This window comes from Gadus chalcogrammus, chromosome 12 (genome assembly GCF_026213295.1).
Source record: "Gadus chalcogrammus isolate NIFS_2021 chromosome 12, NIFS_Gcha_1.0, whole genome shotgun sequence".
Classification (NCBI taxonomy): Eukaryota; Metazoa; Chordata; class Actinopteri; order Gadiformes; family Gadidae; genus Gadus; species Gadus chalcogrammus.
Genome location: NC_079423.1, coordinates 9,518,801 through 9,538,932, shown reverse-complemented (window position 1 = coordinate 9,538,932; position 20,132 = coordinate 9,518,801). Strand labels below are relative to the sequence as shown.

Sequence of the window (20,132 nt, the reverse complement as noted above, 5' to 3'; positions counted from 1 at the left end):
ATGGCCGTAAGCAATTAGTGCATGCGCAAAACCAGTTTTTAACAGTAGCACATAAGTATTTGATAAAGCTGCTGAGGCTCGAATTTACACTTTTACAAAACAATCGATTAGGTAGATATAAACGGGCAAGTAATTGATCAGAGTGGACTCCTTATCCATGTAACGTCATTGTGACATCTGATTCATTAATTACTGAAATACACTGCGGGTGTCGTGTGAGTTAAATGTTTGAACCAAGGTTAACGGTTAAAGTGTCAGAGAATGGGTGGTGATTTTTTGACGTCCTCCCATGATCTGAAGTGAGCGTGCGTGTTTGTGTTGGTGAAAGTTTAAGAAAGGTACAACTGTCGGTTCAGCTCTCTGGTGCTCCCTGCTGGCAGTATCACTATACTGTCCTCATGTTTCACAAAAATAGTTTTGAGAGACTTTGTCAGTTTTTGTATGTTGCTTAAATCCTCCAAAGCGGTTGGCAGTAAACATCAGGTCACGGTACGACCACGGTAGGCCACGGAGTCAATGAGCTCGAGTTGAAAAAGAAAAAGCTTACAGCACCTGGTATTCCCAGGCGGTCTCCCATCCAAGTACTAACCAGGCCCGACCCTGCTTAGCTTCCGAGATCAGACGAGATCGGGCGTGTTCAGGGTGGTATGGCCGTAATCAATTAGTGCAGGCGCAAAACCAGGTTTTATACAGTAGCACATAAGGAGTGAGAAAGCTGCTGAGGCTCGAACGTTACACTCTTTACAAAACAATCATTAGTTAGATATAAACGGCAGTAATTGATTCAGTAGACTCCTTATCCATGTAAACGATCATTGTGACATCTGAATTCATTAATTATCTGAAATACACTGCGTGTGCGTGTGATGTTAAATGTTTGAACCAAGGTTAACGGTTAAAGTGTCAGAGAATGGGTGGTGATTTTTTGACGTCCTCCCATGATCTGAAGTGAGCGTGCGTGTTTGTGTTGGTGAAAGTTTAAGAAATGTACAACTGTCGGTTCAGCTCTCTGGTGCTCCCTGCTGGCAGTATCACTATACTGTCCTCATGTTTCACAAAAATAGTTTTGAGAGACGTTGTCAGTTTTTGTATGTTGCTTAAATCCTCCAAAGCGGTTGGCAGTAAACATCAGGTCACGGTACGCCACGGTAGGCCACGGAGGCAATGAGCTCGAGTTGAAAAAAGAAAAAGCTTACAGCACCTGGTATTCCCAGGCGTCTCCCATCCAAGTACTAACCAGGCCCGACCCTGCTTAGCTTCCGAGATCAGACGAGATCGGGCAGTGTTCAGGGTGGTAATGGCCGTAAGCAATTAGTGCAGGGCGCAAAACCAGGTTTTATACAGTAGCACATAAGGAGTGAGAAAGCTGCTGAGGCTCGACGTTACACTTTTACAAAAACAATCATTAGTTAGATATAAACGGCAGTAATTGATTCAGTAGGACTCCTTATCCATGTAAACGATCATTGTGACATCTGAATTCATTAATTATCTGAAATACCCTGCGTGTGCGTGTGATGTTAAATGTTTGAACCAAGGTTAACGGTTTAAAGTGTCAGAGAATGGGTGGTGATTTTTTGACGTCCTCCCATGATCTGAAGTGAGCGTGCGTGTTTGTGTTGGTGAAAGTTTAAGAAATGTACAACTGTCGGTTCAGCTCTCTGGTGCTCCCTGCTGGCAGTATCACTATACTGTCCTCATGTTTCACAAAAATAGTTTTGAGAGACGTTGTCAGTTTTTGTATGTTGCTTAAATCCTCCAAAGCGGTTGGCAGTAAACATCAGGTCACGGTACGCCACGGTAGGCCACGGAGGCAATGAGCTCGAGTTGAAAAAGAAAAAGCTTACAGCACCTGGTATTCCCAGGCGGTCTCCCATCCAAGTACTAACCAGGCCCGACCCTGCTTAGCTTCCGAGATCAGACGAGATCGGGCGTGTTCAGGGTGGTATGGCCGTAAGCAATTAGTGCAGGCGCAAAACCAGGTTTTATACAGTAGCACATAAGGAGTGAGAAAGCTGCTGAGGCTCGACGTTACACTCTTACAAAAACAATCATTAGTTAGATATAAACGGCAGTAATTGATTCAGTAGGACTCCTTATCCATGTAAACGATCATTGTGACATCTGAATTCATTAATTATCTGAAATACACTGCGTGTGCGTGTGATGTTAAATGTTTGAACCAAGGTTAACGGTTAAAGTGTCAGAGAATGGGTGGTGATTTTTTGACGTCCTCCCATGATCTGAAGTGAGCGTGCGTGTTTGTGTTGGTGAAAGTTTAAGAAATGTACAACTGTCGGTTCAGCTCTCTGGTGCTCCCTGCTGGCAGTATCACTATACTGTCCTCATGTTTCACAAAAATAGTTTTGAGAGACGTTGTCAGTTTTTGTATGTTGCTTAAATCCTCCAAAGCGGTTGGCAGTAAACATCAGGTCACGGTACGCCACGGTAGGCCACGGAGTCAATGAGCTCGAGTTGAAAAAGAAAAAGCTTACAGCACCTGGTATTCCCAGGCGGTCTCCCATCCAAGTACTAACCAGGCCCGACCCTGCTTAGCTTCCGAGATCAGACGAGATCGGGCGTGTTCAGGGTGGTATGGCCGTAATCAATTAGTGCAGGCGCAAAACCAGGTTTTATACAGTAGCACATAAGGAGTGAGAAAGCTGCTGAGGCTCGACGTTACACTCTTACAAAAACAATCATTAGTTAGATATAAACCGGCAGTAATTGATTCAGTAGGACTCCTTATCCATGTAAACGATCATTGTGACATCTGAATTCATTAATTATCTGAAATACACTGCGTGTGCGTGTGATGTTAAATGTTTGAACCAAGGTTAACGGTTAAAGTGTCAGAGAATGGGTGGTGATTTTTTGACGTCCTCCCATGATCTGAAGTGAGCGTGCGTGTTTGTGTTGGTGAAAGTTTAAGAAATGTACAACTGTCGGTTCAGCTCTCTGGTGCTCCCTGCTGGCAGTATCACTATACTGTCCTCATGTTTCACAAAAATAGTTTTGAGAGACGTTGTCAGTTTTTGTATGTTGCTTAAATCCTCCAAAGCGGTTGGCAGTAAACATCAGGTCACGGTACGCCACGGTAGGCCACGGAGGCAATGAGCTCGAGTTGAAAAAGAAAAAGCTTACAGCACCTGGTATTCCCAGGCGGTCTCCCATCCAAGTACTAACCAGGCCCGACCCTGCTTAGCTTCCGAGATCAGACGAGATCGGGCGTGTTCAGGGTGGTATGGCCGTAAGCAATTAGTGCAGGCGCAAAACCAGGTTTTATACAGTAGCACATAAGGAGTGAGAAAGCTGCTGAGGCTCGACGTTACACTTTTACAAAAACAATCATTAGTTAGATATAAACGGCAGTAATTGATTCAGTAGGACTCCTTATCCATGTAAACGATCATTGTGACATCTGAATTCATTAATTATCTGAAATACACTGCGTGTGCGTGTGATGTTAAATGTTTGAACCAAGGTTAACGGTTAAAGTGTCAGAGAATGGGTGGTGATTTTTTGACGTCCTCCCATGATCTGAAGTGAGCGTGCGTGTTTGTGTTGGTGAAAGTTTAAGAAATGTACAACTGTCGGTTCAGCTCTCTGGTGCTCCCTGCTGGCAGTATCACTATACTGTCCTCATGTTTCACAAAAATAGTTTTGAGAGACGTTGTCAGTTTTTGTATGTTGCTTAAATCCTCCAAAGCGGTTGGCAGTAAACATCAGGTCACGGTACGCCACGGTAGGCCACGGAGGCAATGAGCTCGAGTTGAAAAAGAAAAAGCTTACAGCACCTGGTATTCCCAGGCGGTCTCCCATCCAAGTACTAACCAGGCCCGACCCTGCTTAGCTTCCGAGATCAGACGAGATCGGGCGTGTTCAGGGTGGTATGGCCGTAAGCAATTAGTGCAGGCGCAAAACCAGGTTTTATACAGTAGCACATAAGGAGTGAGAAAGCTGCTGAGGCTCGACGTTACACTCTTACAAAACAATCATTAGTTAGATATAAACGGCAGTAATTGATTCAGTAGGACTCCTTATCCATGTAAACGATCATTGTGACATCTGAATTCATTAATTATCTGAAATACACTGCGTGTGCGTGTGATGTTAAATGTTTGAACCAAGGTTAACGGTTAAAGTGTCAGAGAATGGGTGGTGATTTTTTGACGTCCTCCCATGATCTGAAGTGAGCGTGCGTGTTTGTGTTGGTGAAAGTTTAAGAAATGTACAACTGTCGGTTCAGCTCTCTGGTGCTCCCTGCTGGCAGTATCACTATACTGTCCTCATGTTTCACAAAAATAGTTTTGAGAGACGTTGTCAGTTTTTGTATGTTGCTTAAATCCTCCAAAGCGGTTGGCAGTAAACATCAGGTCACGGTACGCCACGGTAGGCCACGGAGTCAATGAGCTCGAGTTGAAAAAGAAAAAGCTTACAGCACCTGGTATTCCCAGGCGGTCTCCCATCCAAGTACTAACCAGGCCCGACCCTGCTTAGCTTCCGAGATCAGACGAGATCGGGCGTGTTCAGGGTGGTATGGCCGTAAGCAATTAGTGCAGGCGCAAAACCAGGTTTTATACAGTAGCACATAAGGAGTGAGAAAGCTGCTGAGGCTCGACGTTACACTTTTACAAAAACAATCATTAGTTAGATATAAACGGCAGTAATTGATTCAGTAGGACTCCTTATCCATGTAAACGATCATTGTGACATCTGAATTCATTAATTATCTGAAATACACTGCGTGTGCGTGTGATGTTAAATGTTTGAACCAAGGTTAACGGTTAAAGTGTCAGAGAATGGGTGGTGATTTTTTGACGTCCTCCCATGATCTGAAGTGAGCGTGCGTGTTTGTGTTGGTGAAAGTTTAAGAAATGTACAACTGTCGGTTCAGCTCTCTGGTGCTCCCTGCTGGCAGTATCACTATACTGTCCTCATGTTTCACAAAATTAGTTTTGAGAGACGTTGTCAGTTTTTGTATGTTGCTTAAATCCTCCAAAGCGGTTGGCAGTAAACATCAGGTCACGGTACGCCACGGTAGGCCACGGAGTCAATGAGCTCGAGTTGAAAAAGAAAAAGCTTACAGCACCTGGTATTCCCAGGCGGTCTCCCATCCAAGTACTAACCAGGCCCGACCCTGCTTAGCTTCCGAGATCAGACGAGATCGGGCGTGTTCAGGGTGGTATGGCCGTAAGCAATTAGTGCAGGCGCAAAACCAGGTTTTATACAGTAGCACATAAGGAGTGAGAAAGCTGCTGAGGCTCGACGTTACACTCTTACAAAAACAATCATTAGTTAGATATAAACGGCAGTAATTGATTCAGTAGGACTCCTTATCCATGTAAACGATCATTGTGACATCTGAATTCATTAATTATCTGAAATACACTGCGTGTGCGTGTGATGTTAAATGTTTGAACCAAGGTTAACGGTTAAAGTGTCAGAGAATGGGTGGTGATTTTTTGACGTCCTCCCATGATCTGAAGTGAGCGTGCGTGTTTGTGTTGGTGAAAGTTTAAGAAATGTACAACTGTCGTTTCAGCTCTCTGGTGCTCCCTGCTGGCAGTATCACTATACTGTCCTCATGTTTCACAAAAATAGTTTTGAGAGACGTTGTCAGTTTTTGTATGTTGCTTAAATCCTCCAAAGCGGTTGGCAGTAAACATCAGGTCACGGTACGCCACGGTAGGCCACGGAGTCAATGAGCTCGAGTTGAAAAAGAAAAAGCTTACAGCACCTGGTATTCCCAGGCGGTCTCCCATCCAAGTACTAACCAGGCCCGACCCTGCTTAGCTTCCGAGATCAGACGAGATCGGGCGTGTTCAGGGTGGTATGGCCGTAATCAATTAGTGCAGGCGCAAAACCAGGTTTTATACAGTAGCACATAAGGAGTGAGAAAGCTGCTGAGGCTCGACGTTACACTCTTACAAAAACAATCATTAGTTAGATATAAACGGCAGTAATTGATTCAGTAGGACTCCTTATCCATGTAAACGATCATTGTGACATCTGAATTCATTAATTATCTGAAATACACTGCGTGTGCGTGTGATGTTAAATGTTTGAACCAAGGTTAACGGTTAAAGTGTCAGAGAATGGGTGGTGATTTTTTGACGTCCTCCCATGATCTGAAGTGAGCGTGCGTGTTTGTGTTGGTGAAAGTTTAAGAAATGTACAACTGTCGGTTCAGCTCTCTGGTGCTCCCTGCTGGCAGTATCACTATACTGTCCTCATGTTTCACAAAAATAGTTTTGAGAGACGTTGTCAGTTTTTGTATGTTGCTTAAATCCTCCAAAGCGGTTGGCAGTAAACATCAGGTCACGGTACGCCACGGTAGGCCACGGAGGCAATGAGCTCGAGTTGAAAAAGAAAAAGCTTACAGCACCTGGTATTCCCAGGCGGTCTCCCATCCAAGTACTAACCAGGCCCGACCCTGCTTAGCTTCCGAGATCAGACGAGATCGGGCGTGTTCAGGGTGGTATGGCCGTAAGCAATTAGTGCAGGCGCAAAACCAGGTTTTATACAGTAGCACATAAGGAGTGAGAAAGCTGCTGAGGCTCGACGTTACACTTTTACAAAAACAATCATTAGTTAGATATAAACGGCAGTAATTGATTCAGTAGGACTCCTTATCCATGTAAACGATCATTGTGACATCTGAATTCATTAATTATCTGAAATACACTGCGTGTGCGTGTGATGTTAAATGTTTGAACCAAGGTTAACGGTTAAAGTGTCAGAGAATGGGTGGTGATTTTTTGACGTCCTCCCATGATCTGAAGTGAGCGTGCGTGTTTGTGTTGGTGAAAGTTTAAGAAATGTACAACTGTCGGTTCAGCTCTCTGGTGCTCCCTGCTGGCAGTATCACTATACTGTCCTCATGTTTCACAAAAATAGTTTTGAGAGACGTTGTCAGTTTTTGTATGTTGCTTAAATCCTCCAAAGCGGTTGGCAGTAAACATCAGGTCACGGTACGCCACGGTAGGCCACGGAGTCAATGAGCTCGAGTTGAAAAAGAAAAAGCTTACAGCACCTGGTATTCCCAGGCGGTCTCCCATCCAAGTACTAACCAGGCCCGACCCTGCTTAGCTTCCGAGATCAGACGAGATCGGGCGTGTTCAGGGTGGTATGGCCGTAAGCAATTAGTGCAGGCGCAAAACCAGGTTTTATACAGTAGCACATAAGGAGTGAGAAAGCTGCTGAGGCTCGACGTTACACTTTTACAAAACAATCATTAGTTAGATATAAACGGCAGTAATTGATTCAGTAGGACTCCTTATCCATGTAAACGATCATTGTGACATCTGAATTCATTAATTATCTGAAATACACTGCGTGTGCGTGTGATGTTAAATGTTTGAACCAAGGTTAACGGTTAAAGTGTCAGAGAATGGGTGGTGATTTTTTGACGTCCTCCCATGATCTGAAGTGAGCGTGCGTGTTTGTGTTGGTGAAAGTTTAAGAAATGTACAACTGTCGTTTCAGCTCTCTGGTGCTCCCTGCTGGCAGTATCACTATACTGTCCTCATGTTTCACAAAAATAGTTTTGAGAGACGTTTTCAGTTTTTGTATGTTGCTTAAATCCTCCAAAGCGGTTGGCAGTAATCATCAGGTCACGGTACGCCACGGTAGGCCACGGAGGCAATGAGCTCGAGTTGAAAAAGAAAAAGCATACAGCACCTGGTATTCCCAGGCGGTCTCCCATCCAAGTACTAACCAGGCCCTACCCTGCTTAGCTTCCGAGATCAGACGAGATCGGGCGTGTTCAGGGTGGTATGGCCGTAAGCAATTAGTACAGGCGCAAAACCAGGTTTTATACAGTAGCACATAAGGAGTGAGAAAGCTGCTGAGGCTCGACGTTACACTTTTACAAAAACAATCATTAGTTAGATATAAACGGCAGTAATTGATTCAGTAGGACTCCTTATCCATGTAAACGATCATTGTGACATCTGAATTCATTAATTATCTGAAATACACTGCGTGTGCGTGTGATGTTAAATGTTTGAACCAAGGTTAACGGTTAAAGTGTCAGAGAATGGGTGGTGATTTTTTGACGTCCTCCCATGATCTGAAGTGAGCGTGCGTGTTTGTGTTGGTGAAAGTTTAAGAAATGTACAACTGTCGGTTCAGCTCTCTGGTGCTCCCTGCTGGCAGTATCACTATACTGTCCTCATGTTTCACAAAAATAGTTTTGAGAGACGTTGTCAGTTTTTGTATGTTGCTTAAATCCTCCAAAGCGGTTGGCAGTAAACATCAGGTCACGGTACGCCACGGTAGGCCACGGAGGCAATGAGCTCGAGTTGAAAAAGAAAAAGCTTACAGCACCTGGTATTCCCAGGCGGTCTCCCATCCAAGTACTAACCAGGCCCGACCCTGCTTAGCTTCCGAGATCAGACGAGATCGGGCGTGTTCAGGGTGGTATGGCCGTAAGCAATTAGTGCAGGCGCAAAACCAGGTTTTATACAGTAGCACATAAGGAGTGAGAAAGCTGCTGAGGCTCGACGTTACACTCTTACAAAAACAATCATTAGTTAGATATAAACGGCAGTAATTGATTCAGTAGGACTCCTTATCCATGTAAACGATCATTGTGACATCTGAATTCATTAATTATCTGAAATACACTGCGTGTGCGTGTGATGTTAAATGTTTGAACCAAGGTTAACGGTTAAAGTGTCAGAGAATGGGTGGTGATTTTTTGACGTCCTCCCATGATCTGAAGTGAGCGTGCGTGTTTGTGTTGGTGAAAGTTTAAGAAATGTACAACTGTCGGTTCAGCTCTCTGGTGCTCCCTGCTGGCAGTATCACTATACTGTCCTCATGTTTCACAAAAATAGTTTTGAGAGACGTTGTCAGTTTTTGTATGTTGCTTAAATCCTCCAAAGCGGTTGGCAGTAAACATCAGGTCACGGTACGCCACGGTAGGCCACGGAGTCAATGAGCTCGAGTTGAAAAAGAAAAAGCTTACAGCACCTGGTATTCCCAGGCGGTCTCCCATCCAAGTACTAACCAGGCCCGACCCTGCTTAGCTTCCGAGATCAGACGAGATCGGGCGTGTTCAGGGTGGTATGGCCGTAAGCAATTAGTGCAGGCGCAAAACCAGGTTTTATACAGTAGCACATAAGGAGTGAGAAAGCTGCTGAGGCTCGACGTTACACTTTTACAAAAACAATCATTAGTTAGATATAAACGGCAGTAATTGATTCAGTAGGACTCCTTATCCATGTAAACGATCATTGTGACATCTGAATTCATTAATTATCTGAAATACACTGCGTGTGCGTGTGATGTTAAATGTTTGAACCAAGGTTAACGGTTAAAGTGTCAGAGAATGGGTGGTGATTTTTTGACGTCCTCCCATGATCTGAAGTGAGCGTGCGTGTTTGTGTTGGTGAAAGTTTAAGAAATGTACAACTGTCGTTTCAGCTCTCTGGTGCTCCCTGCTGGCAGTATCACTATACTGTCCTCATGTTTCACAAAAATAGTTTTGAGAGACGTTGTCAGTTTTTGTATGTTGCTTAAATCCTCCAAAGCGGTTGGCAGTAAACATCAGGTCACGGTACGCCACGGTAGGCCACGGAGGCAATGAGCTCGAGTTGAAAAAGAAAAAGCTTACAGCACCTGGTATTCCCAGGCGGTCTCCCATCCAAGTACTAACCAGGCCCGACCCTGCTTAGCTTCCGAGATCAGACGAGATCGGGCGTGTTCAGGGTGGTATGGCCGTAAGCAATTAGTGCAGGCGCAAAACCAGGTTTTATACAGTAGCACATAAGGAGTGAGAAAGCTGCTGAGGCTCGACGTTACACTCTTACAAAAACAATCATTAGTTAGATATAAACGGCAGTAATTGATTCAGTAGGACTCCTTATCCATGTAAACGATCATTGTGACATCTGAATTCATTAATTATCTGAAATACACTGCGTGTGCGTGTGATGTTAAATGTTTGAACCAAGGTTAACGGTTAAAGTGTCAGAGAATGGGTGGTGATTTTTTGACGTCCTCCCATGATCTGAAGTGAGCGTGCGTGTTTGTGTTGGTGAAAGTTTAAGAAATGTACAACTGTCGGTTCAGCTCTCTGGTGCTCCCTGCTGGCAGTATCACTATACTGTCCTCATGTTTCACAAAAATAGTTTTGAGAGACGTTGTCAGTTTTTGTATGTTGCTTAAATCCTCCAAAGCGGTTGGCAGTAAACATCAGGTCACGGTACGCCACGGTAGGCCACGGAGGCAATGAGCTCGAGTTGAAAAAGAAAAAGCTTACAGCACCTGGTATTCCCAGGCGGACTCCCATCCAAGTACTAACCAGGCCCGACCCTGCTTAGCTTCGAAGATCAGACGAGATCGGGCGTGTTCAGGGTGGTATGGCCGTAAGCAATTAGTGCAGGCGCAAAACCAGGTTTTATACAGTAGCACATAAGGAGTGAGAAAGCTGCTGAGGCTCGACGTTACACTCTTACAAAAACAATCATTAGTTAGATATAAACGGCAGTAATTGATTCAGTAGGACTCCTTATCCATGTAAACGATCATTGTGACATCTGAATTCATTAATTATCTGAAATACACTGCGTGTGCGTGTGATGTTAAATGTTTGAACCAAGGTTAACGGTTAAAGTGTCAGAGAATGGGTGGTGATTTTTTGACGTCCTCCCATGATCTGAAGTGAGCGTGCGTGTTTGTGTTGGTGAAAGTTTAAGAAATGTACAACTGTCGGTTCAGCTCTCTGGTGCTCCCTGCTGGCAGTATCACTATACTGTCCTCATGTTTCACAAAAATAGTTTTGAGAGACGTTGTCAGTTTTTGTATGTTGCTTAAATCCTCCAAAGCGGTTGGCAGTAAACATCAGGTCACGGTACGCCACGGTAGGCCACGGAGGCAATGAGCTCGAGTTGAAAAAGAAAAAGCTTACAGCACCTGGTATTCCCAGGCGGTCTCCCATCCAAGTACTAACCAGGCCCGACCCTGCTTAGCTTCCGAGATCAGACGAGATCGGGCGTGTTCAGGGTGGTATGGCCGTAAGCAATTAGTGCAGGCGCAAAACCAGGTTTTATACAGTAGCACATAAGGAGTGAGAAAGCTGCTGAGGCTCGACGTTACACTTTTACAAAAACAATCATTAGTTAGATATAAACGGCAGTAATTGATTCAGTAGGACTCCTTATCCATGTAAACGATCATTGTGACATCTGAATTCATTAATTATCTGAAATACACTGCGTGTGCGTGTGATGTTAAATGTTTGAACCAAGGTTAACGGTTAAAGTGTCAGAGAATGGGTGGTGATTTTTTGACGTCCTCCCATGATCTGAAGTGAGCGTGCGTGTTTGTGTTGGTGAAAGTTTAAGAAATGTACAACTGTCGGTTCAGCTCTCTGGTGCTCCCTGCTGGCAGTATCACTATACTGTCCTCATGTTTCACAAAAATAGTTTTGAGAGACGTTGTCAGTTTTTGTATGTTGCTTAAATCCTCCAAAGCGGTTGGCAGTAAACATCAGGTCACGGTACGCCACGGTAGGCCACGGAGTCAATGAGCTCGAGTTGAAAAAGAAAAAGCTTACAGCACCTGGTATTCCCAGGCGGTCTCCCATCCAAGTACTAACCAGGCCCGACCCTGCTTAGCTTCCGAGATCAGACGAGATCTGGCGTGTTCAGGGTGGTATGGCCGTAAGCAATTAGTGCAGGCGCAAAACCAGGTTTTATACAGTAGCACATAAGGAGTGAGAAAGCTGCTGAGGCTCGACGTTACACTTTTACAAAAACAATCATTAGTTAGATATAAACGGCAGTAATTGATTCAGTAGGACTCCTTATCCATGTAAACGATCATTGTGACATCTGAATTCATTAATTATCTGAAATACACTGCGTGTGCGTGTGATGTTAAATGTTTGAACCAAGGTTAACGGTTAAAGTGTCAGAGAATGGGTGGTGATTTTTTGACGTCCTCCCATGATCTGAAGTGAGCGTGCGTGTTTGTGTTGGTGAAAGTTTAAGAAATGTACAACTGTCGGTTCAGCTCTCTGGTGCTCCCTGCTGGCAGTATCACTATACTGTCCTCATGTTTCACAAAAATAGTTTTGAGAGACGTTGTCAGTTTTTGTATGTTGCTTAAATCCTCCAAAGCGGTTGGCAGTAAACATCAGGTCACGGTACGCCACGGTAGCCACGGAGTCAATGAGCTCGAGTTGAAAAAGAAAAAGCTTACAGCACCTGGTATTCCCAGGCGGTCTCCCATCCAAGTACTAACCAGGCCCGACCCTGCTTAGCTTCCGAGATCAGACGAGATCGGGCGTGTTCAGGGTGGTATGGCCGTAAGCAATTAGTGCAGGCGCAAAACCAGGTTTTATACAGTAGCACATAAGGAGTGAGAAAGCTGCTGAGGCTCGACGTTACACTCTTACAAAAACAATCATTAGTTAGATATAAACGGCAGTAATTGATTCAGTAGGACTCCTTATCCATGTAAACGATCATTGTGACATCTGAATTCATTAATTATCTGAAATACACTGCGTGTGCGTGTGATGTTAAATGTTTGAACCAAGGTTAACGGTTAAAGTGTCAGAGAATGGGTGGTGATTTTTTGACGTCCTCCCATGATCTGAAGTGAGCGTGCGTGTTTGTGTTGGTGAAAGTTTAAGAAATGTACAACTGTCGGTTCAGCTCTCTGGTGCTCCCTGCTGGCAGTATCACTATACTGTCCTCATGTTTCACAAAAATAGTTTTGAGAGACGTTGTCAGTTTTTGTATGTTGCTTAAATCCTCCAAAGCGGTTGGCAGTAAACATCAGGTCACGGTACGCCACGGTAGGCCACGGAGGCAATGAGCTCGAGTTGAAAAAGAAAAAGCTTACAGCACCTGGTATTCCCAGGCGGTCTCCCATCCAAGTACTAACCAGGCCCGACCCTGCTTAGCTTCCGAGATCAGACGAGATCGGGCGTGTTCAGGGTGGTATGGCCGTAAGCAATTAGTGCAGGCGCAAAACCAGGTTTTATACAGTAGCACATAAGGAGTGAGAAAGCTGCTGAGGCTCGACGTTACACTTTTACAAAAACAATCATTAGTTAGATATAAACGGCAGTAATTGATTCAGTAGGACTCCTTATCCATGTAAACGATCATTGTGACATCTGAATTCATTAATTATCTGAAATACACTGCGTGTGCGTGTGATGTTAAATGTTTGAACCAAGGTTAACGGTTAAAGTGTCAGAGAATGGGTGGTGATTTTTTGACGTCCTCCCATGATCTGAAGTGAGCGTGCGTGTTTGTGTTGGTGAAAGTTTAAGAAATGTACAACTGTCGGTTCAGCTCTCTGGTGCTCCCTGCTGGCAGTATCACTATACTGTCCTCATGTTTCACAAAAATAGTTTTGAGAGACGTTGTCAGTTTTTGTATGTTGCTTAAATCCTCCAAAGCGGTTGGCAGTAAACATCAGGTCACGGTACGCCACGGAGTCAATGAGCTCGAGTTGAAAAAGAAAAAGCTTACAGCACCTGGTATTCCCAGGCGGTCTCCCATCCAAGTACTAACCAGGCCCGACCCTGCTTAGCTTCCGAGATCAGACGAGATCGGGCGTGTTCAGGGTGGTATGGCCGTAAGCAATTAGTGCAGGCGCAAAACCAGGTTTTATACAGTAGCACATAAGGAGTGAGAAAGCTGCTGAGGCTCGACGTTACACTCTTACAAAAACAATCATTAGTTAGATATAAACGGCAGTAATTGATTCAGTAGGACTCCTTATCCATGTAAACGATCATTGTGACATCTGAATTCATTAATTATCTGAAATACACTGCGTGTGCGTGTGATGTTAAATGTTTGAACCAAGGTTAACGGTTAAAGTGTCAGAGAATGGGTGGTGATTTTTTGACGTCCTCCCATGATCTGAAGTGAGCGTGCGTGTTTGTGTTGGTGAAAGTTTAAGAAATGTACAACTGTCGGTTCAGCTCTCTGGTGCTCCCTGCTGGCAGTATCACTATACTGTCCTCATGTTTCACAAAAATAGTTTTGAGAGACGTTGTCAGTTTTTGTATGTTGCTTAAATCCTCCAAAGCGGTTGGCAGTAAACATCAGGTCACGGTACGCCACGGTAGGCCACGGAGACAACGAGCTCGAGTTGAAAAAGAAAAAGCTTACAGCACCTGGTATTCCCAGGCGGTCTCCCATCCAAGTACTAACCAGGCCCGACCCTGCTTAGCTTCCGAGATCAGACGAGATCGGGTGTGTTCAGGGTGGTATGGCCGTAAGCAATTAGTGCAGGCGCAAAGCCAGGTTTTATACAGTAGCACATAAGGAGTGAGAAAGCTGCTGAGGCTTGACGTTACACTTTTACAAAAACAATCATTAGTTAGATATAAACGGCAGTAATTGATTCAGTAGGACTCCTTATCCATGTAAACGATCATTGTGACATCTGAATTCATTAATTATCTGAAATACACTGCATGTGCGTGTGATGTTAAATGTTTGAACCAAGGTTAACGGTTAAAGTGTCAGAGAATGGGTGGTGATTTGTTGACGTCCTCCCATGATCTGGGCCCTGTACCACGAAGCTCGCTTAGAGGGTTAGCGAGGTATGTTGAGCTCCAAGCCTGGGTTAGTTGTACCACGAAAGTCGATCTCTTTTAGCGTCGCTGTATCACCATGGTGACTTATGCTCGCAACCAAACCTGGTCGGGAGCAGTTTTTCGGCTTAGTCTAGCCGGAGATCGGCTACTTAAATCGGCGTGCGCAGCTTCCTAGCCCCTCCTCTGACAATGGCGTCACCATTTGTGGGTGTTCCCGTGGACCCCGGCGCACTTCTCCGGAGACAAGGGTTTTACGGGACAGAACCGATCCCTTGGCATTGTCTGATGATATTCAGATTTCAGACTTTATTGTCATTGTGCAAACAACGAAATTGGGGTTCTTCATGAGAGATACAGATTCTCATCAGAGGGTGTTCGTTATTTGATCGTCCTTTTGGACCTTATGTAGACAATGATTACTGTTGCGCATTGTGTCTCAGTGACAGAGTGCTAGAGTGGAGGTAGCGCGTCAGTCTTGAATTTCTGCGCGGGGGGTTCGACTCCCATGTGACGCGAAATATATGTGAAGCTTAAAAAGTCCTAATTCTCATGCATATGGAATACTTAATCACTAAAACTTATGGAATTATATTTTTGTGCTTATTTCGAACTTCAACCCATATTTTCAAGGCCGTGCTGGCAACACATCTATGGGGGTAAAATGCATGATGATAGACCGGCGAATTTGAACCCCGGTCGCTGGCGTTCGGGTCTTATACTAATCCACTACGCTACAGCCGCTACCTCTCAGCGGCCAAAAACATGCGATACATTGCTTAAATAGGGTGTATTTAAAGTGAATTCCCTAAATGATAGAATAAGGCAGGATGGACGTTGCTTATGCATTTTTAAATCATCATCATTCTATTTGGATTAATGGCGAACAATTCTGCATTTGGCATAGTTATTTTACAGACAATATGCAGAATCTTTTCACTTATACTCATAGACTGCTTGATCTATCGTAAAGGTGAGAAAAATGACGCAAAAAACGCCCCTTTCACGTGAACGCGCACTGAACCTAAAGCGGAAAACCTGGTTCAACTAATTGAATCTAAAGTGAGCTTCGTGGTACCATTTAACTCTGATTGCGAGTTGCGGCTCTGTCGAGCCAGGTTTTCCCAAGAAAGCCTGGGTATGTTCAGCGAGCTTTGTGGTATAGGGCACTGAAGTGAGCGTGCGTGTTTGTGTTGGTGAAAGTTTAAGAAATGTACAACTGTCGTTTCAGCTCTCTGGTGCTCCCTGCTGGCAGTATCACTATACTGTCCTCATGTTTCACAAAAATAGTTTTGAGAGACGTTTTCAGTTTTTGTATGTTGCTTAAATCCTCCAAAGCGGTTGGCAGTAAACATCAGGTCACGGTACGCCACGGTAGGCCACGGAGGCAATGAGCTCGAGTTGAAAAAGAAAAAGCTTACAGCACCTGGTATTCCCAGGCGGTCTCCCATCCAAGTACTAACCAGGCCCGACCCTGCTTAGCTTCCGAGATCAGACGAGATCGGGCGTGTTCAGGGTGGTATGGCCGTAACCAATTAGTACAGGCGCAAAACCAGGTTTTAAACCGTAGCAGATAAGGAGTGAGAAAGCTGCTGAGGCTTGACGTTACACTTTTACAAAAACAATCATTAGTTAGATATAAACGGCAGTAATTGATTCAGTAGGACTCCTTATCCATGTAAACGATCATTGTGACATCTGAATTCATTAATTATCTGAAATACACTGCGTGTGCGTGTGATGTTAAATGTTTGAACCAAGGTTAACGGTTAAAGTGTCAGAGAATGGGTGGTGATTTTTTGACGTCCTCCCATGATCTGAAGTGAGCGTGCGTGTTTGTGTTGGTGAAAGTTTAAGAAATGTACAACTGTCGGTTCAGCTCTCTGGTGCTCCCTGCTGGCAGTATCACTATACTGTCCTCATGTTTCACAAAAATAGTTTTGAGAGACGTTGTCAGTTTTTGTATGTTGCTTAAATCCTCCATAGCGGTTGGCAGTAAACATCAGGTCACGGTACGCCACGGTAGGCCACGGAGGCAACGAGCTCGAGTTGAAAAAGAAAAAGCTTACAGCACCTGGTATTCCCAGGCGGTCTCCCATCCAAGTACTAACCAGGCCCGACCCTGCTTAGCTTCCGAGATCAGACGAAATCGAGCGTGTTCAGGGTGGTATGGCCGTAAGCAATTAGTGCAGGCGCAAAACCAGGTTTTATACAGTAGCACATAAGGAGTGAGAAAGCTGCTGAGGCTCGACGTTACACTTTTACAAAAACAATCATTAGTTAGATATAAACGGCAGTAATTGATTCAGTAGGACTCCTTATCCATGTAAACGATCATTGTGACATCTGAATTCATTAATTATCTGAAATACACTGCGTGTGCGTGTGATGTTAAATGTTTGAACCAAGGTTAACGGTTAAAGTGTCAGAGAATGGGTGGTGATTTGTTGACGTCCTCCCATGATCTGAAGTGAGCGTGCGTGTTTGTGTTGGTGAAAGTTTAAGAAATGTACAACTGTCGTTTCAGCTCTCTGGTGCTCCCTGCTGGCAGTATCACTATACTGTCCTCATGTTTCACAAAAATAGTTTTGAGAGACGTTTTCAGTTTTTGTATGTTGCTTAAATCCTCCAAAGCGGTTGGCAGTAAACATCAGGTCACGGTACGCCACGGTAGGCCACGGAGGCAATGAGCTCGAGTTGAAAAAGAAAAAGCTTACAACACCTGGTATTCCCAGGCGGTCTCCCATCCAAGTACTAACCAGGCCCGACCCTGCTTAGCTTCCGAGATCAGACGAGATCGGGCGTGTTCAGGGTGGTATGGCCGTAAGCAATTAGTACAGGCGCAAAACCAGGTTTTATACAGTAGCAGATAAGGAGTGAGAAAGCTGCTGAGGCTTGACGTTACACTTTTACAAAAACAATCATTAGTTAGATATAAACGGCAGTAATTGATTCAGTAGGACTCCTTATCCATGTAAACGATCATTGTGACATCTGAATTCATTAATTATCTGAAATACACTGCGTGTGCGTGTGATGTTAAATGTTTGAACCAAGGTTAACGGTTAAAGTGTCAGAGAATGGGTGGTGATTTTTTGACGTCCTCCCATGATCTGAAGTGAGCGTGCGTGTTTGTGTTGGTGAAAGTTTAAGAAATGTACAACTGTCGGTTCAGCTCTCTGGTGCTCCCTGCTGGCAGTATCACTATACTGTCCTCATGTTTCACAAAAATAGTTTTGAGAGACGTTGTCAGTTTTTGTATGTTGCTTAAATCCTCCAAAGCGGTTGGCAGTAAACATCAGGTCACGGTACGCCACGGTAGGCCACGGAGTCAACGAGCTCGAGTTGAAAAAGAAAAAGCTTACAGTACCTGGTATTCCCATGCGGTCTCCCATCCAAGTACTAACCAGGCCCGACCCTGCTTAGCTTCCGAGATCAAACGAGATCGGGCGTGTTCAGGGTGGTATGGCCGTAAGCAATTAGTGCAGGCGCAAAACCAGGTTTTATACAGTAGCACATAAGGAGTGAGAAAGCTGCTGAGGCTCGACGTTACACTTTTACAAAAACAATCATTAGTTAGATATAAACGGCAGTAATTGATTCAGTAGGACTCCTTATCCATGTAAACGATCATTGTGACATCTGAATTCATTAATTATCTGAAATACACTGCGTGTGCGTGTGATGTTAAATGTTTGAACCAAGGTTAACGGTTAAAGTGTCAGAGAATGGGTGGTGATTTTTTGACGTCCTCCCATGATCTGAAGTGAGCGTGCGTGTTTGTGTTGGTGAAAGTTTAAGAAATGTACAACTGTCGTTTCAGCTCTCTGGTCCTCCCTGCTGGCATTATCACTATACTGTCCTCATGTTTCACAAAAATAGTTTTGAGAGACGTTGTCAGTTTTTGTATGTTGCTTAAATCCTCCAAAGCGGTTGGCAGTAAACATCAGGTCACGGTACGCCACGGTAGGCCACGGAGGCAATGAGCTCGAGTTGAAAAAGAAAAAAATTACAGCACCTGGTATTCCCAAGCAGTCTCCCATCCATGTACTAACCAGGCCCGACCCTGCTTAGCTTCCGAGATCAGACGAGATCGGGCGTGTTTTTTTTTTTTTTTTTTTTTTTTTTTTTTTTATTATCAAAAAATATAGTTTACAATTAAAATTCCGTATTTACAGTAATTTACAATCTTTTACGGTCATAACCAAACACAGTATGACACACAGAAGACATACAGATAGTTGATAATCACAAATGTACGCAACAATCACATAGAGAGGTTAACCCTAATCATACACAACAAATATTTGCCTCGGAGTGGTCCGCCAGGTCTTAACAAGCAGGAAAAACAATGCCCACACTACACACTAAATCCTAACGTCCCTGATTCCGTTAACATGACTAAAGTGCTGTTCCTAACAAAATACTTGTGAAAATCCTCCCTCCTAAGCGTGTGGACCAACCTCACATTCTTTTTAAAAGTTGCCACAAACCACTCCCATACCGGTATCACCCTCTCCTCATATTGCGCAACGTTCCTCCTGCATACAATTGCATGACGGACTGTGCTCAACATGAAATTCACCAAATTTACATTCACATCTTTCACCTTTCCAACCACACCAAACAACAACAGTTTCTTCCATTCAACATCCTTCCCAACCTTGATCCCACAGTGTACACTCAGCAAATCCTTAACCTTCTCAAAAAAAACAAACAACATTGAACATTCAATGAAATAATGATCAAAGGTCTCATCCACCTCTTTACAAACATTGCACACTCTACCCACAGTACTATCAATTTGGTGCAAAACAACATTCGTGAAAACCCTATTGTGCCTGATCTTAAAATCATTGTGCTCACATTCAATAGAGTTATACTTCACATTCAAGTTGCCCCACATTTTCTTCACGTCAAACCCCTCAAAAGCCTTTCCCCACACCTTCTCTGACGCTGGCCTCTTCATCCCACCGCCCATCAAATCCATATACACACTTTTTGTACTAACATCCTCAAACTTAACTCTCTTACCTCCCCTCTCCACCCCCAACTCGACCATCGTGTTCTCCTCGCCTATCCCTCCCTGTCCTAACAGTAGTGTCATCCACCCTGTACCAATACTTCCCTTTACTCTCCTATACATCCCAACAACCACAGCCCCCCTCACATCTCTATTAAACCTCCTTACATCCCTTATGATCACCTGTTCCGCCTTAAAAACGTTACCCCCCTCCAACATTAAATGCTTGACCTGTTTAATACCGGCTTTCTCAAAATGTTTACTGACCAGTATTCTGTTATTGTGAAGTATTTTTGGGTTATGAAAGATTGGCTGATTCAGAACCTCGGCTCTGTCCACACGCTCATACTTCACGTACTCCAAATATTTCCCCCATGCCTCAAAAACCTCTCGATAGAAATACGACATCCCTTGACACCTCGGCTTATTAAACATCATAAAAAGACCATTCACACCACAACCACCATACCTGTGCAAATAGTCCTCAAAAAAACCCATCCAACAATACTCCTCCTTTCCAAATAAATATTTCTT

The 20,132-nt window shown here is 44.1% G+C and overlaps 25 non-coding genes and 1 pseudogene across 25 annotated transcripts; all 26 read right to left on the bottom strand.

The window, feature by feature from the left end:
• Nucleotides 1-540: 540 nt before the first annotated feature.
• Nucleotides 541-659, bottom strand: LOC130400092 (5S ribosomal RNA). Its single transcript, XR_008902574.1, has one exon. It is a non-coding gene; the product is annotated as a 5S ribosomal RNA (ribosomal RNA).
• Nucleotides 660-1,189: 530 nt separating this feature from the next.
• On the bottom strand, nt 1,190-1,309 carry LOC130396016 (5S ribosomal RNA; annotated as a pseudogene).
• Nucleotides 1,310-1,840: 531 nt separating this feature from the next.
• LOC130397817 (5S ribosomal RNA) lies at nt 1,841-1,959 on the bottom strand. The gene has a single exon (XR_008900401.1). It is a non-coding gene; the product is annotated as a 5S ribosomal RNA (ribosomal RNA).
• A 529-nt stretch (nt 1,960-2,488) lies between these two features.
• LOC130400091 (5S ribosomal RNA) lies at nt 2,489-2,607 on the bottom strand. Its single transcript, XR_008902573.1, has one exon. It is a non-coding gene; the product is annotated as a 5S ribosomal RNA (ribosomal RNA).
• Nucleotides 2,608-3,137: 530 nt separating this feature from the next.
• On the bottom strand, nt 3,138-3,256 carry LOC130397815 (5S ribosomal RNA). The gene has a single exon (XR_008900399.1). It is a non-coding gene; the product is annotated as a 5S ribosomal RNA (ribosomal RNA).
• A 529-nt stretch (nt 3,257-3,785) lies between these two features.
• LOC130397814 (5S ribosomal RNA) lies at nt 3,786-3,904 on the bottom strand. Its single transcript, XR_008900398.1, has one exon. It is a non-coding gene; the product is annotated as a 5S ribosomal RNA (ribosomal RNA).
• Nucleotides 3,905-4,432: 528 nt separating this feature from the next.
• Nucleotides 4,433-4,551, bottom strand: LOC130397813 (5S ribosomal RNA). The gene has a single exon (XR_008900397.1). It is a non-coding gene; the product is annotated as a 5S ribosomal RNA (ribosomal RNA).
• A 529-nt stretch (nt 4,552-5,080) lies between these two features.
• LOC130397812 (5S ribosomal RNA) lies at nt 5,081-5,199 on the bottom strand. The gene has a single exon (XR_008900396.1). It is a non-coding gene; the product is annotated as a 5S ribosomal RNA (ribosomal RNA).
• A 529-nt stretch (nt 5,200-5,728) lies between these two features.
• On the bottom strand, nt 5,729-5,847 carry LOC130400090 (5S ribosomal RNA). The gene has a single exon (XR_008902572.1). It is a non-coding gene; the product is annotated as a 5S ribosomal RNA (ribosomal RNA).
• Nucleotides 5,848-6,376: 529 nt separating this feature from the next.
• LOC130397811 (5S ribosomal RNA) lies at nt 6,377-6,495 on the bottom strand. Its single transcript, XR_008900395.1, has one exon. It is a non-coding gene; the product is annotated as a 5S ribosomal RNA (ribosomal RNA).
• Nucleotides 6,496-7,024: 529 nt separating this feature from the next.
• Nucleotides 7,025-7,143, bottom strand: LOC130397809 (5S ribosomal RNA). Its single transcript, XR_008900393.1, has one exon. It is a non-coding gene; the product is annotated as a 5S ribosomal RNA (ribosomal RNA).
• A 528-nt stretch (nt 7,144-7,671) lies between these two features.
• LOC130399879 (5S ribosomal RNA) lies at nt 7,672-7,790 on the bottom strand. The gene has a single exon (XR_008902373.1). It is a non-coding gene; the product is annotated as a 5S ribosomal RNA (ribosomal RNA).
• A 529-nt stretch (nt 7,791-8,319) lies between these two features.
• Nucleotides 8,320-8,438, bottom strand: LOC130397808 (5S ribosomal RNA). The gene has a single exon (XR_008900392.1). It is a non-coding gene; the product is annotated as a 5S ribosomal RNA (ribosomal RNA).
• A 529-nt stretch (nt 8,439-8,967) lies between these two features.
• LOC130397807 (5S ribosomal RNA) lies at nt 8,968-9,086 on the bottom strand. The gene has a single exon (XR_008900391.1). It is a non-coding gene; the product is annotated as a 5S ribosomal RNA (ribosomal RNA).
• A 529-nt stretch (nt 9,087-9,615) lies between these two features.
• LOC130397806 (5S ribosomal RNA) lies at nt 9,616-9,734 on the bottom strand. Its single transcript, XR_008900390.1, has one exon. It is a non-coding gene; the product is annotated as a 5S ribosomal RNA (ribosomal RNA).
• A 529-nt stretch (nt 9,735-10,263) lies between these two features.
• LOC130395019 (5S ribosomal RNA) lies at nt 10,264-10,382 on the bottom strand. The gene has a single exon (XR_008898122.1). It is a non-coding gene; the product is annotated as a 5S ribosomal RNA (ribosomal RNA).
• A 529-nt stretch (nt 10,383-10,911) lies between these two features.
• On the bottom strand, nt 10,912-11,030 carry LOC130397805 (5S ribosomal RNA). The gene has a single exon (XR_008900389.1). It is a non-coding gene; the product is annotated as a 5S ribosomal RNA (ribosomal RNA).
• Nucleotides 11,031-11,559: 529 nt separating this feature from the next.
• Nucleotides 11,560-11,678, bottom strand: LOC130400477 (5S ribosomal RNA). Its single transcript, XR_008902960.1, has one exon. It is a non-coding gene; the product is annotated as a 5S ribosomal RNA (ribosomal RNA).
• Nucleotides 11,679-12,206: 528 nt separating this feature from the next.
• LOC130397803 (5S ribosomal RNA) lies at nt 12,207-12,325 on the bottom strand. Its single transcript, XR_008900387.1, has one exon. It is a non-coding gene; the product is annotated as a 5S ribosomal RNA (ribosomal RNA).
• Nucleotides 12,326-12,854: 529 nt separating this feature from the next.
• Nucleotides 12,855-12,973, bottom strand: LOC130397802 (5S ribosomal RNA). Its single transcript, XR_008900386.1, has one exon. It is a non-coding gene; the product is annotated as a 5S ribosomal RNA (ribosomal RNA).
• A 519-nt stretch (nt 12,974-13,492) lies between these two features.
• LOC130397801 (5S ribosomal RNA) lies at nt 13,493-13,611 on the bottom strand. The gene has a single exon (XR_008900385.1). It is a non-coding gene; the product is annotated as a 5S ribosomal RNA (ribosomal RNA).
• Nucleotides 13,612-14,140: 529 nt separating this feature from the next.
• On the bottom strand, nt 14,141-14,259 carry LOC130396756 (5S ribosomal RNA). The gene has a single exon (XR_008899378.1). It is a non-coding gene; the product is annotated as a 5S ribosomal RNA (ribosomal RNA).
• A 1,730-nt stretch (nt 14,260-15,989) lies between these two features.
• LOC130400276 (5S ribosomal RNA) lies at nt 15,990-16,108 on the bottom strand. Its single transcript, XR_008902751.1, has one exon. It is a non-coding gene; the product is annotated as a 5S ribosomal RNA (ribosomal RNA).
• Nucleotides 16,109-16,637: 529 nt separating this feature from the next.
• Nucleotides 16,638-16,756, bottom strand: LOC130400696 (5S ribosomal RNA). The gene has a single exon (XR_008903172.1). It is a non-coding gene; the product is annotated as a 5S ribosomal RNA (ribosomal RNA).
• A 529-nt stretch (nt 16,757-17,285) lies between these two features.
• LOC130399883 (5S ribosomal RNA) lies at nt 17,286-17,404 on the bottom strand. The gene has a single exon (XR_008902377.1). It is a non-coding gene; the product is annotated as a 5S ribosomal RNA (ribosomal RNA).
• Nucleotides 17,405-17,933: 529 nt separating this feature from the next.
• On the bottom strand, nt 17,934-18,052 carry LOC130400496 (5S ribosomal RNA). Its single transcript, XR_008902979.1, has one exon. It is a non-coding gene; the product is annotated as a 5S ribosomal RNA (ribosomal RNA).
• Between the last annotated feature and the right edge of the window lie 2,080 nt (nt 18,053-20,132).